Raw genomic sequence first — 16,025 nt, forward strand, 5'->3', positions numbered from 1 at the left:
ATACATCTCATGACTTTTTTCTTTTGTTATTTAAATGTATATTACCTTTGGTTCTGCTAGATATTATTTTGCCCTCACGGGCTATAAACATGAGTTTTGCATGCACGAATCCACACAGAACACTTAATCTTGAACATTGTGGTAGGATTCTTAAAATGACTTTAATATGTCAAAGTCTTGATTTCACTTTTTGCAAATGAGAATATTTATAGACATACACTTTGTCAGAAATATGCTTTATCCTATTAACAGTTCAAGGTGAGACTGGGCAAGAGACAATCACTGAGAGGGTTCCTAAACAAGTAAGAAGTATCAAGCTCAGGATGCCCTTTGAGCCAAAAATAGTTACATAATAGATTACTTTGGAAATGCTTCAATAATCTTCTTGCGATTTGGCATCCTTTTGTAGCCTTAGTGGAAAGTGGTTGTTGGACTAAATGATCTTGGGTTTGAACTAATATCGATGTTCTTAATTAATTATTAATTAATTATTAATGAATTTTAAACGTGACTTTTTCATGAGGAGACTGTGGCTGGAGTAAGACTTGTTTTGCCTCTCAGAAGGAAAATAAACTCACTGATTTCATAAATAGGATTGAAAATAAACACATAAAAATTGATCCGCTCGTAATTATTGATACTTCCAGCCTACTTCAGAAGACTAATAGTTAATTGGAAAAAATAATACTCTGATCTTCTTTTTAATAGTAAAATGGCTGAAAGAAACATAACGTCTACTTGATTTATTTTTTTTAATGTGTTCTACAGTTCTAGGTAAGAACTATGTCCAAGATTTTATTCTTCTGTTATGTAAGTGTGAATGTATAGTAGCTCAGTAACTTTAGTCAAGTTGCATAGGGTTTTCGTTTGGCTAACCAACCAAAAAAGGAATATAGCTTTTTGCATTAATTTAAGGTTATTCACTCACAGAAAGGAAAAAGAAAAAGCAAGCTATATTTCTTATTTAGGTAGTATATTTTTTCATTTGGATATCTTCAAACATATTATGTTAGGTTATAGATATTTATAAGCTGCTTCTCCTACCATGAAAAAGCTTTGGCAATAAAGATGAGAAAAGAAAGAAAAAAGAATAAATTCATAGAAGGAAACATATCATTGCTAGGCCAATATTTGTATAGGTAGTATAGCCCTACCCAAAAGCTATAAATAAAGGTACTCGCACCCTAAACAAATATAAACAGAATGTGATCATTACAAATGTTTTTTTTTCACAGCTTCAGAGAGCTGAAAATATTACAATTCAGTGCACACTAGAAGAGCTAATGATATACCATTATTTTCTAGCTGGTTTAGCAAATAACTTAGACATTGTTTTACAGTCTTACTAAGCCACATTTTGATTCTTTTAGGTTGCCTTTACTTATGTAAAATAATAAAAAAGATGGAATATTTATCTTTAGGATATTTATTGGGAAGCAACTTCAATTGAGAGATGAGTATGACTGATGGCGAAAAGCAAATGAAGAATACTGTAGAAAACAAAGATTTTAAGTGTCTAAGTTAGTGAATATGTCTAGATTTTTTGTTGACACTATCTTCAACTCAAGATGTAATCCTTTATTTTAATTAATAAAATCACTTTCATAAATATCCTTCTGTGTTCTGTATCACATTACTGTTTGTGATCTGGGCATGCTCTGAGGATAATAGTACTTACAGAATATTAGCAGCTCCCACTTCTGATAACAGTATTAATGCTAGGTGTCAGATTAGGTCTGACAGTTTGGTATTTGTCAGAAGATGACAAATTATAAGCAAGGTTTTGGAGGGCTGTCATCCTGGACAAAGATAAAATTAAATCATCAAGTCTTTTTGCAGATCTTGTCCAAAATTTCCAAAATGGGCCTCTGAACTTGTGTATTTACACAGATTGGATAGAAATTCAGTTCAAAATGCAATGTATAAACTGTGCTTTTCATCTTTCTGGGTCACATTTAATAATACACAGATGATATCAAAACTAAGTTTAAAAAACAACATTATTTACAGTACATAGGAAATAGGAATTTTTAGATTTAGCTTTGGTCTAAAATTGTTTGAAAATTATTTAGAAAATTGTGATTCACTATCTCTGAGAAAGGTTCACTGGAATTTAGATATAAACTCTCAAAACCTGTCACTGGACATAATGCAATTCATTTCATTCAGTGCTATTTACTGGTGTAAATTCAATGGCTACAAAATTTATAAGCTGTCGTGCCTACTTTTTATTTAACAGAATTTTTATATATAGAAATAATACAATACATATATTTAAAATTTATCATTAAAAATTGTTCTCTTAGAACCTGAAAATTTAATTTAAACTGTAGAAGAAAACTGCAAACGTAGGTACAGTCCTAATAGCTTTCTTATGCTGCCTCAGTAAAATACTCCAACACAGCCTAGAACACAAGAGTGTAGACTATTTTCCAGCATGCTCAGAACCTGAATTCCACGTTCTTAATGGCAAAGGGCTGGGTGCTGCTATCCACTCTCACTACCATGAAGTGATGTTTCAGCACTGATGGGAATCTCTTCAGGCATCCATGCTTGTCAGGATCCTTCCAGCAGCGACCATTTCCCATGCACCCAAACACTCATGTTCCTCTTTGGAGACGGTGAATGGCAGTGCATGGGTATATGCACCTCCAGTTCTCTGTCTCTCCTCCCCTTGCCTGTTAGTGTTCTGTTTGACTTCCATTGTGTCTTTGAATTTAAACATTAGAATCACACTTCTTTTTAATCTGTGTGATGTCTATATACTTTTTCAAAAAAGTGCAAACCACAATCCATAAAATACATGCTCAGAGCTTACTGTGCTACATAAGTAATGAGAAACTATTTTTTTGCTTAGTCTAAACATATGTAAAACTCTAGTGTGTTATTCATAATGATTCCAGCTCCGTAACTAAAAACAAGAAATCAATTATTATCTCAGCTCACAAAACCATGATAACAAAAGCTATAGTGTTGATGCAACCTCATCAGCTAAAACATTTCTACAAGTATTTCTTTTTCTGCTTGAAAACTGTATATATGCTATATCTCTGAAAGAACTATTTTGCTTGTACAAATGTTTTGACAAACTGGCTTATAAAACTTTTCTATTGCAAAGCAAAATTTAAGTCTTCAAAGTAGCATAAATGTAAATTACTTTCTGAAATAGTTCACCCACTCTGAGAGCTAAATGGCATTGCACATACTTCTTACAAAAAAAGAATTATAATACATACCGAATAATTATGCTTACAGAATTCTTACAGATCCAAACATTGTACAAAGAAAACAAAGGTCTAAACTTCATTTACCATGCTCTGCTCCATAGAAAGGCAATTTTATAACAGATTTATTTAAAAGAGTAAAATACATTGTCTTAAACTCCAAGATTAAGAGGACTATACAGACATGTCAGTCTTGCGATTTATGTAATTGCTGATGTCCCTTGCTGAGAAACAGTAATCTACATAGTGCTCTGGATTCTATGTTAGACCACTTTTGCTGTCTGCTTGACCAGGTCTAGAACAATAGGTAACTTATAGGAAATGTTTTTGCAGATTATACACATGCTACAAATTTGAGGGCCGCTATGTTGTCATGTATTCTGCTTCTAATGTTGCACAAAGAGCACTTGGTTTTCCTTTTTCATAGACTTTCTTTATGTAAAGAAATAAAGTATGCTGAACCTGTTCTTCAGCCTTCATGTGTGGTGCAATCAAGTCTACCAGCCTGGAAGGGGACTGGAAAAGTGGCTGGAGAAATAAACTTGGAATTGATAAAGACGTTTAGTGACTATATCTATTAGTACAGAAGAAGTTCTCATAAGTAACCTGGAGTAATCCTTTGAATTCTAACCTCTCAGGTAAGCCCTGAGGAAAAAAAGCAACAGGATTCATTACTTCAGTCTCCCAATTTAATTAGGTGAAAGAAATGTCTATGGGTGAAAACAGTTACTTTCATTTTCAGAACAAATTACAAAATGAAAGTAAAGCTGCTTTTTTTTTCTGCAGGCTGTGCTCAAAAATACTAACTCACTCATTCATAATCTATTACTGTACTTTGAATCTAAAATGAGCAATATTTGCAATAATTTAATGGGAATAAATGAAGTCAAACTCTTGTTCATTTATCTTGTCATGAGCATGACAGCTCAGCTTCAGATGAATGTACACTTGCTGGACAGTTACGCTATGATTAAGACAGCTTTCTAGCAGTAGTTTCTGTATTTACTCTTTTTAAACTTTATTTTAATGTTAGCTTATGAGTATGAACTGTTCTCTGCACAGAACTTAATGAAAAAAAATAAAGCACTGTCTTTAATTATTTTCATTAAAATTTGTGTTCTAATTTTAAGGAGCCAGACTGATGTCTTGCACACCAAGAAAACTTACTATGATACAAGAGTGTCATCTAGTGAGTGACTTGGGTGAAGGACACAAACCTAAATACCTCAATAGTATCCAGATTGAGTCATACTGTAAGTATAGCTGGTTAGACAGCAGAAATACTCAAAACATTTTAAAACTTTTCTTCTGATCAGTGCTACACACTAAAGCGAAATTATTTGAAAATTGTACTATTAAAAGCAAAGGAATAAATTGTCATTTACCACTTCAAGATTTGGTACATGTTCTTCCTTAATACTTTCAAATTTCATGTACTAAAACCACAGCCTAAAATTTGAAAACTCAAAGCCTGAAAGTAAAGTAAATTCAATTAGAAATTTAATTAGAAGTTTTCTTTTCTTAACACAAGGTTAACATTAATCTGAGTTGTTGAAAACCTTAAACTTATGTTTGCTTTACCTCAGGAAACAATAAATAACTGTTTTCTCCAGAAAGGTCTGAAAAAGATATTGCCTGTGGAGAGCACTTATGTTAAAGGTTCTCTTATGCCTGTACAAATGTTAGCAAACTTCTACAGTAGTTTAATAATTATGCCAATAACTATCACATCCAATAGAATAAAAGATTTAAGGTGAATCTGAACATAAACTCTGTTCTCATTATAGAGTATTCTTGTTCTTTGGTATTGAATAAATCAGTGATGTATCAGGGAAGATAAACAGGAAATACTTACAGAGTTGTAGTTACAAACTGCAATTCTTGCTGAACAGATTATTGTGTTGGGAGAATGAGGAATTTCACTGCATGTGAAGGATGGAAGTCTATATTAGACTGTGACTGTTGATAATTTTTTCCTACAGGTAGCTAAAGACTGTGAGGGAAAAAAAAGAGAAGGATATTTTGAGTAACATGGCTTTATTTTTAATTACACTAAAATTATCTATTTTAGGTTTTTGACATTGCATGTGCATTCAAGGGTATTATAAGGGAACATTCACTGCAGTTTATTAGACTTCTAATCTGAACATTTAAATAAAATTTAGTTGTAATGAAATTAAATTTTTGGCTGAGACACTTAAAGTGGTAGCAAATCCTATTATTATCCAGACTGTTAGGATGGTTCATCTACTTCATTTCAGCTGCTCCTTTATGTTCTTATTATTTGTAATAATTCCCTGGCCCTTTTTCTAGATTTCTTTTAATTATAAATTCCTCTTTTAAACTCAGTCATATTTTTTTCCATTTCTGCTTGTCTTGTCTATCTGATATAGGTTACCCTTTTATTTTCTGACAAATCTGCTTTTCTTCCTTTTCCTTTCAGTCCCTTAGCTATCACTTGTGGGTTTTGGGGTTTTTTTTGTTTGTTTGTTTGTTTTAATCAGAGTTAAAGGGGAAAATAGCAGAGAAATGCAACAGCAGTTGTGGAAATAAAAGCTACAAAATAGCTGTTAAATAAGAGAAATGGGACTCTACACAATTTGGTCATGGATGACTATTCAGTGTGGGTTTATCAATAACAGTTACAGGTTCGACAGTGTTCTGATTATCTGAAGCACAGAAATACTATACGCTGAAAGTCTGTAGGTTTGAAAATAGGGTCAACAGAAAGCTACCCTTTTTGATAATCAGTATAAAATAGACTTAGCCACTCAGTGTAATACTAGCACAGATTTGTAGCTGTCCTCAGAATACAGGTCTGTGGTAACTCCTTTAAAGAGTTTCAGGACTATCTTTCATTATTATCACTGAACACTTTTTCTTGTCTGAACGTTCTTTTCCTCTGCGAAGGATTCATTGTGAACATAGAACAGTGAGCACGTTTTGTAAAATCTTTCAGCTTGTTTTTGGTTTGTACATTGGAGTACTGTCAAATTGTCCTACTCATTAACCAAGCTGTGGACAGTATTTTTTTACCATAATAAAAAATCGTGTTCTATTCTCTATGTAATATATGGCTCTGAATCTCTTAACGCTTTGAAGATGAAAATACCCTGTAATATTTCAAGCAATTACAATACTTTTTTTCTTTCATATTGTATTCATGAAGGAACATTTTTTCGAACTATGATCATCAAGGATCATCCCTCTGGAGAGAAGGTCATTCTTGGAAAACGCTGGCATCAGCTTCTCTTCTGCAATTTTTCAGACTGTTTTTTTGCCCCATTTTCTTCTTGTAACTGGCTTATATGTGTAGTCATCTCCTCCTTCAGGTAATCTATCTCTCTCCCAATGTAGGAGACAGACTCTGTGCAGTCATAAAATCAAGTTTGCCTGGATTAAAGACAGAGATTTTAAATTCTACTATTATAGTCACGCATAAAACACTGTAATCGAGCTGTAAACTAAAATAGTCTTTGGGTGCATTGCCATAGAGGGATCTATCATGCTTCACTGCCGACATGGCAGATTTCATTCATCTTCGCAAGCAAGAGCCCATATAGTTTCTTCAAGTTCTGAATGTACATTTTTCCCTTAGCATGCCATAAACAAACTTGGGATTTCTAGGTATATCACCGTTAAAATTACATCTGCTTCCACTCAATCTTCTTGCCATCTGCTGCATAGATATTACCTCTTTTAGAACAATAGCAATTTATTCAACAGTTTGTTTCTTATGGTACTGTTTCCAACTGTATTTCCTATTATACTACTGGCAGCATGCTCAGAGCTGTGTTTCCTGCCTTTCAACAGTTTTGGAAGTTGAAGTGTTCTCTGGCACCACACTGGGAAGCTCTAGTTCAGACATTCATGCAAAAAAATCACAAAGGTAACACTGCTTCAGATGCAATGCGTTCCATGAGATCCCGCAGCACTAGGGATGCCACAAGGCCACCATGTAGTGGTTAGCCTTCAGCGGGAGACAGATGAGGAGGAACATATCTGTGACTGTAACGCAAGAACTTTGAGAAAACTGTGATAATGTTACAAAAAAAACCCCAAACAACCAAAAACCAACCCCAAAACAGTTTGACAGGTTTCCTGGTCTTAATATTAAATCACTAACTGCCTCAGTCAGTCTGCTAGATTCTGTCCTGGCTTATTCCATCTGGCCATCAGTTGGCCTGCTAACTCTTCCTTGCAAGAAATAGCCACCAGGCTTTCACACTTAGGCATCAGCTTCTTTTCCAACAGAGATATTGAGCCCTCCTACTCACACAACCGACAGTATTTGTGATAGCCCCTCCTCAGGTGCTTGTGGTGGTAATTGCATATAAGAGAGATCTCCTATGTAAGGAAGATTTCCCTGAATCATCTGGGCTGCGGGTGTAGGGCATTAATGATTCAGTTTGTCTCATTTAATCTGCATGGAGACGTGGCCAGCTAAGGCTCTTCTGGAAAGATTTGAAGAGAAGTTTAAAAGCTGCAACTTGAAGCCAATGCAGGGAGTGAAACAGAGTAGTTTCTATTGAAGGACTTGCAGCTGTGCTTCCTCAACCATACTCAACAGAAAGATCATGCTTGTGTGATCAGGCCACCATTAACAGCACCTGCCCTCCCAATAAATGCCCTCTGCCCCAACTTAAGGGGTTTGTTGTTTTTCCCGGAGGGTCAACTGATGCTCAGTGACGGGGCTGAGGGGAATCCTGCCATAAATACTCACACTCTAGTAGGACTGTGCAACTGAAAGTGAAATATCTTTGTAAGCTCAAGGCTTCCTGAATGAAGAAGGAATGTAGGACAACTTTAGCCAGGCCATAAAGGATGTCTTCTGGGGGTCAAACATGCTGAGTAATGCTGTGTTTAGGAGAAGCACCTTGCCTTGCTGGACAGCAATTCACTGAGAGCATAAGCAGATGGATGAAGGCAATGTTAAACAGGTAAGCTCACTCCTCTTACTGCTGTTGTGAGAAGCCTGCCTGGATGTGAAAGTGAACAGATCCTGCAGCTTTCCTAGGGTGACTGGGAAGCCTAGTTGGACTATCCCATCTGCTGGGCATGCAGTTGAGCCACCCCTTCCACACCAGCCTGTTGGGAGATATGTGAGCTGGCCTCATCTGCTCAGGAAGAAGACAGAGTTGCTGGGCATAGACACTAAGAAAAGATATCTTAAAAACTTGGGTCATTGTTTTTGTTTTCTCCTCCACTTTTTTTTTTTAACTTTTTTTTTGTAGTATAGGGAGAATAATTCTGTCTATATTCTTTTGAAGACTGCTAAGGTCCTTAAGCAGTAGGTAGGAGGATGGACAGATGTGGACTAAGCCCAAAATGATAGAATGGATAAGGTTAATGCCTGAATTTGCAGTAGCTGTCAAAGCATTAAAGATATTATTTATAATTTGGAATGTAAAGCCAAACACCTCATTTACCTTTCAAGGCCGAAGAGGGTTGTTCCAGAGCATCTTCTCTCAATTCATGAAAGTTTTGTTTTGGCCAGCTAGTAAACAGAAACAAACTGAAGAGTTATTTGTGACTCTAGTGAAGAATTTAAAGATAGATTCTTTCCCTGATATAGGGCTGGATAACACTGTGAAAGACATACAGAATCTTTAGATTATGCTTTAACAAGGTACTGAAGTAAGCAAAAAAAATTCGCACATTAACCTTTTGGCTTCTTTCACAGAAGTCAGAACTTGGCATTAATTTATATCTTGGAGAAAAGATACACACACAGGCTTGGAAATCTGTCATACAGCCTAAACCACCACAGAATCCCTGTGAGAGTGTTACACAGGAAATCATTCAAATGTGTATTTTGTGACGTGAAGAGGTCACAGATAATTAATGTTATTTGAGAGAAATGTGCATTATGTGAACAGTGGAAAATTCTGCACAAAGAACAGTTTCTCACTTCAGTATCTCACCATTTGAATTTCTCATTGTCACGTTAAGCGGTCGAAACGACCATTCTGCAACAGGGAGAGTACACCAGTTTCGGTAGTACTATAACCCAATGTCCTTATAAGGAGCAAAAGTCCCTGGGCAACTTTGGAGAGTACACCAGTTCCGGTAGTACTATAACCCGATGTCCTTATAAAAATAAGAACAAGAAATCTCCAGGACTTTTGAATATAAATATATATTTTATTCGTGACAGTATAGATTCGTAGATAGCCGGTGATAGTGACTGACTACAAAAACAACTTTAATTGAAATACTGCAGTGATAATATAAAACAATTACTGATCAGTGATAATACTAAATAGCTAGCAAGATGTTAGTAAGTAATTAAGTAAGTGCACATAACACAGAGTTCTTACCCAATAGACATCCCTATGGGGGGCAGAAGAGAGGTTCAGCCCGTCGACTGATCCCAGACATTCCCATGGGGGGGCTTCTCTCTGACATCCCCTTTGTTTGCTGCCATTTTATACTTTTTTCATATCTTTTAGGTGGAGCTCGAGTGACTTTAGTCATACATAACTTTTATTAGAATTGGTGTACATTTCTCTCATGAGGGGTGTTCACAAATTAAGATTGGTATAAAGTGCTCATTTGAGGGGTGGTCGCAGCTTGGAGGCGGGTGGAGGTGTGATTTAGTAGCTGAAGGACGCAATTTTGCCATCACAGCTGAGGCAGCGGTTGTGATTCACTTCCCTTGATGGCATTTTATGGTTATCTTTACCAGGCGCCTCTCATCCCTGATACCTCCATACCACTCTAGTCCCCATTTCAAGGGTATTGCGTAGGCCTTGTTTGTTATTTCTTATCCCCGATAACAGGGATGAGCCATGATACCTTCATATCACTTTACTCCCCATTTCAAGGATATTGAGGCCTTGTTTGTTCCTGGGAGCAGCAGCTGTGCTTCATCTCAGAGCTGTTCTAATATTAGCTGAATTCTAGGGAACAATATTCTCCCATTCCCCTCCAATTTCAGTCATTTTCCCACACTCATTTTCTCCTGTGATATGCACACAACTTTTCAAAATGAAAAATTAGAATATCTGTATTTACATAATCTAGTTTGAAGATTTTTTTTTTGTAGAGGAGAATATGATGCTGTTATACTGAATAATACCTCAAAATTGCAGATTAGCGATGGGAATGAAATGCAGTTCAATTGCAGCAATGTTGTCAGAATTAAGCTTCATATGGGGGGCTACATAAGAAACTTTTAGGTTTAAGATACTTTGAACCTCACGTCCTTCCCTTACATATGCCTAAGTTGTATGTAAGCATGTATTATTTTCAATTGTCGTTGGACAGATTTCTGTTGAAGCTTTAGTGGGAAGCACACAGAATTGTATTAAAAATGTCCAGGATTCCTTTTATATTTTTTTTTTTTTTTTTCCATCCCAACCTGAGTATTACAAGTTGCATTAGTGAAACTGTTGCCATTCTCAGTACAGGTCTGCATTTGCAGAGCAATATTTATGTACTAAGATAAATGGATTTTTAGCTTATTTCTGCAGCTGAGTTTCCAATAGTGCTGTTATTCTTACATGAAACTATACTGCAAGGTACTACTTAAAGATGACTTTTTAAAGTATATTTTGAGTATAAGGTTGGACTACAGGTCTCTGAGGTCCTTCCATCCTCAGTTATCTTGTGGTCTGATGAGTGTTGCTTCTGAGAAGCACCTTTTCACGCTTAATGAAATACACTTTACATTTTTCATGACATCTTAAAAACCTGAGAGAGCTTAAGCTTTTTTCTTAGTTTCTAATAAATAAAACTATATTTAGTAAACACTTTGCACATTTCTGTTTTTCTAGTCAAAAACCATATTTTTCAAGCTTTAGTTTTCGCCAAATTGAAAAAAATAAAAAGGAAATTTTGGCTGGTTTTATTTTTAACTGATAAAGGAAGCTAGATGAGATTGTAAATTCAGTGTTACTTTTGTGGTGAGGATCAAGTACATCAATGAGGTTCTAAACTCATCTGTAGACATTTTCCTAGTTTAATATATGAGGATCAACAGTTAAAGTGCGATTATTTATCAGTTCGTGTCAACTAAAATGCTTCATATAAATGTCACATAAATATAATGTCACATTCATATAATATGTCACATAAAGCATACCTGCTGTTTCTCTCCAAGCATCCAGAAGTCTGTGAGAGTTTTATGTAATTCAGATTACACTGGAATGCACATTACTGCATCTGAAAGTAATGGTCTTAGTATGCCTTTATTATTTCTTACATCACCTTCTTTTCTTGTTTTATTTTGTAGTGTCTGGGAATGATTTGCTAAACTGTTTGTAGTGTTAAAGTGAAATATTCCCTTATTCATCATGCCAGTTTAAAACCTTTGTGTTATCTTTAACTACTAACCTAAAACATCTAACATCACGACTTTTTTTTTTAAAAAAAAAAGCCTTGAATTTTAAGTATTTTTTCAACATGTAACATTTTAAATAAGTAGCCTGAATTAATGGCAAGACTGATCTCAGAAGAAAGTCTTCAATCAATCATCCTTAGGCTGACTTAAGCAAGAAATATAAAAAAACATTATTTAAATCGCAGAATAATTTCAGTTGGATGATATCTCCGTAGGTCATCTGATCCAGAACCAAATTTGAATTCAGCTTTTTACTAAAGAAAGTTCAACCTGACATTTATTATTGAATCCAAGTAGCAGACTCTTCTATTAGTTCAAAATAACCTTTCTAGAACGTAAGATAAATGACTATTATCAAGTATATATTGATTTATGCATGCTGGGAATGATGACACATGCATCTTATTTTTTTTTTAAGGTGCAGACAGACTTTAACTACATAGCGATTGTGCAACCAAATTACTTCTTACAGCTTGTGGTAAAGACTGACAGCTAATTTGCAAAGATAATGGGATCATGTCTAACTTTAAGTACTGCTCTTTAGCACTTCCAAGCACATATAGGTTCTTTTTTTTTTGGTTTGTTCCTAACTTTAGAAGCTCTACATTTTAATCTATTCCAGTTCTCCAAATACTCATTTTCCTTCCATTGGAAATAACATTGAATGAGACCAAATTATATTATCTTTTTACTGGAAGATGATAGAGCTTTGATTAAGCTAATCCTTTAATTTTTTTCATAAACACCTGGGAAAAAAAAAAAACAGGTAAGGCTTTTGTAGTTGTACTAAAAAAACATATTTTCTTCAGTGGTATCTTGGCATATAAAAAATCATATATTCTAGACAAATAGAACAGCAGCAGCAATAAAGGTAACAAAGGAGATTGGATATTGCAGCTTTGGAAAAACAAATAGATTTAAAGGAAGAAACCCCTTTGAAAGGCCGGACTGCCTTTATACTTTTTCCTGGAAAAAGTAATATTCAGTGTCCCTTCCTTCTCCAATAAAAGAAAGCAACAAAACTGGGAAAATCTCGTAACTAACAAAACTGATTTTTCAAAGTGCTTACTGCAAATTGAGTGTTCTCATCTCGCAGTGAGAGCTTGCCCACCTCTGGATTCTACCTCTGTTTAACAATTTCAGTAGTTAACACATGCCTCTGTACTTTGCTGAATTGAATGTCAGGTTATATAAGGAGTGTTATTTGCATAAGTGCAGTCATAGAAGGTTTAGAAAACAGTGATTAAATATAGAAATATCCTGTGGATTTTACATTAAGTAGCACCACTTTCCATAACAGAGCTGTAAATGGGATATACTAAATAAATATCTCTGAGAAGCAGCTATTTAGTTGTTCACAACGGATTTGAAGCATATGCGATTTGCTATAGACTATCAAGACATCAGTCTGTGGTATCCACAGGTACTCTGTGATGTGATTTGGTAAATATTAGTTTTCCTTGAAACAGTTCACCTTTCACTGAGAGCATCTGAGGAAAAGTCACAGCAGCCTCAGATGTGACAGTAAACCCCTTTTCCTAGGGACCTAGAAAAGATGGTACAGAGTTTGTCTTCTGGGTTCACAAATGCAATGAAAGTGACTGGATAGATGGCCAGCCTGGGGATAGGAGAATGTTCTGGAAGAACAGGGTTATTGAGGGTGGTTTGTGTACAAACCGTTTTGTATTATGCTTGTTCTGAGTGTTCTTCAAAAGTTGCTTGTCAGAGCCGTGTGTGCTGTTGAACACTGCTTTAGCCATACTTTAGTGGTAGTGACGTGCTGTCCTTATCAAACAGGAGTTGCTGGGGGCTGCTCAGCGTGCCACTTGTTAGTTGCTGCATTTGTGCTTCTTCCTCCTGCTGACTTGACCCCGATTCCCACTCCTGAGGATGTGCCCAGTCTTGCATCGGACTTGTCAACTCTTGACCTAGAATCTGCCTTCCTTGGGCCTAGTTTATGATCACATTCTTGTTTTTATTTGCTTAAAACAAAGAACCCATGGTGTGATGTCATTTCTGACTTCTCAATTCTTTTGGATAGCTGGCTTGGCTTCTACATCAGCTTCTTGCCTTAATTGCTTGGTGCCACCTGAAGGTATTAGTAGAAAGTGGATGCAGACAGCACATCCTAGGTCTGACAGAGGATCATCAGACCTGCTTTGCATGAGCAGTAAGACTGAAAAAATGTTTCCAGTGTGACTGGTACTTGGCTCCATTCCCCTGGACCCCTCTAGTACCCCTCTTGCCTTGTTTTGAAGTGTCTCAGCCTCTAACTTTTGTATCCTAAAGTCCACATAACAGCCAAGATGTCCACAACCTAAAAGGAAAAAAAAAAGTCTTATGCTCAGGTGAAATTAAAACGGAGTTTAATGTTCAGTGGGTATAGTACAGTACTTCAGATGATGGAGACTTTCATAAGGTAATGCAGCTATTCTCAAGTGTCTGGTTTATTGAGAGATGAGAACGATTATTACTAACAATTTTTACATGTTCTCAGCACCTATTATAAAGTAAGGGAAGGACAGAGATTGTTCACCAACACATTAGTTGTTCACAGCCATTCTTTTTCTTGTGTTTCAATTTTTATTTTCTTTTTAAAATTTGGACTAATAGTTATATGAGGTAACAAGTTTAATTGGCGTTGGAAGTATTCTACTTCAGTGTGAAAGTACCACAGTTATCGGTATTTTCTTCTACAGTAAAATAACAAGAGATTATAAAATATTCTGGACTTAGAATGCTGTAGTTGAAATGTACTGCTAAACTAATTCTTTATTTAAAATAACCATGTTGTGAAAAAAAATTAACGTTATTGCTCTGCAGTAGCTTTGCCAGTTTGTTTCAGACTTAAAAGTTTGAGGCTTTTTTTTTTATGGGTGAATGTTTAAAGATTTGTGTGCTTATTTGTAAAGCTAAAATGTTATGATTTTTACCTTTCCAGCTCTTGCTTGTTTAACAGGGACTTCATAAACATAGTAGATTATGTTGGAACTTTTCTCATAGCTTAGGTAGATTTATAGACGTGTTTCATTACATCGGAATCGGGAAAGCTCTGAACTTGAACAAGCTCCACTGATTTTACTTTTCTCAGTGATATTTGCAGAAACCAGGGACACATTTAAGTTTGAATTTTGTGAGTTTGAATAAGTTCAGTCTATCCAAGATCCAGTTTAAATTACTTTGAATGAGTTTGCCAAATCTTGCTTTTATTATAGCAATGCATAAACTATTTTGCTAGCAACTTCTTATTTCTCTAGATAAAAAAGCTACAATTCACATATGAACATTTACTTATACATGTGTATTATTCTAAAGTGTGTATGTCTATCTGATATGGGGAAAGGTCAAGAATACATAAATATTTTCATATTTCAAAGTCACTGTAATTAGTTTACTGCAAACTTCTGAAATGGTTTGCAGAAAAAGAAATGAAAAACACAAATGCTCATGAAAATGGTAAAAACTGTTATTAAGCACCTCTCAGCAGGACAGTGCTTTGCCTTTGGTGGATGGAGAGAACAAAGACAGGAAGGAGATCTCCGTGGAAATGGCAGACAAGCCACAGCTTGATGCTAGATCTGTGGAAACAAGAGCAGGAATGTCATAATATTGGGAGGTGCAATCTCTCAAGAAAGTACCCATTTCTTACAGATTCAGAAGGAGAAAAAATATTTAAATGAGGCTTTTAGCTGAGATTTTGCAATATACGATTTTTAAAACAAACCAGAATAATTGTGGTTAATATTGTTGGTGGTCAACACTATTGGCCATAAAACAATTTAGTTTTTTTTTAAATTTACTAGTATAAACTACAGATTTTCCAGGCAGAGCAAGAATGCTTTTTATGGTGTGAATGATGAAGCCTGAGATAAGGACAATTTTTTCACATAGCAGAAAAACTTTAAATGTGTTTTGCAAATACTGCCACCAAATTACTAAAAAGAAAGTGCAAGAGCTATGATATTTCTCACCAGGTATTCTAAAATACTTAATAAGCTTTCTTTACAAGTGTTCTTGCTACAAGGGCTTCTCCAAGGTCCTAAAATTCTCATTGAAGTGATAAACGTAGATGACAATTTTGTACGTTTTTGAAAGTAAACATCTGGTTAGACAGAAGATTCTGAAAACTAGGGAAGCAGAGGTATAGAAGCATGTTGTGTAGAGAAGCACTGTCTAGCATTATTTAGACAAATGCTTTTGTCAACAGTAATTGGCTTAATTGTATTTTACTTGGGAAAGGACTGTCTGAAAAAATAAATGCTTAAGAAATACAGAAAAACATTGAATAATAGGATTTCCTGGTTTTAGCCAAAAAAACTCCCACCTCAAACCCCCAAAAACCTACAGTTTGAGTCCTACTCTGGAATAAGGCACATTTAAAAGAGTATGTTTACAAGGTTTTTTTGCCTCCATTGTTATGGGAATTGAGATACAGTAACAGGGACTATAATAGCTAG

Source organism: Tauraco erythrolophus, chromosome 5, assembly GCF_009769465.1.
Source record: "Tauraco erythrolophus isolate bTauEry1 chromosome 5, bTauEry1.pri, whole genome shotgun sequence".
Taxonomy (NCBI): Eukaryota; Metazoa; Chordata; class Aves; order Musophagiformes; family Musophagidae; genus Tauraco; species Tauraco erythrolophus.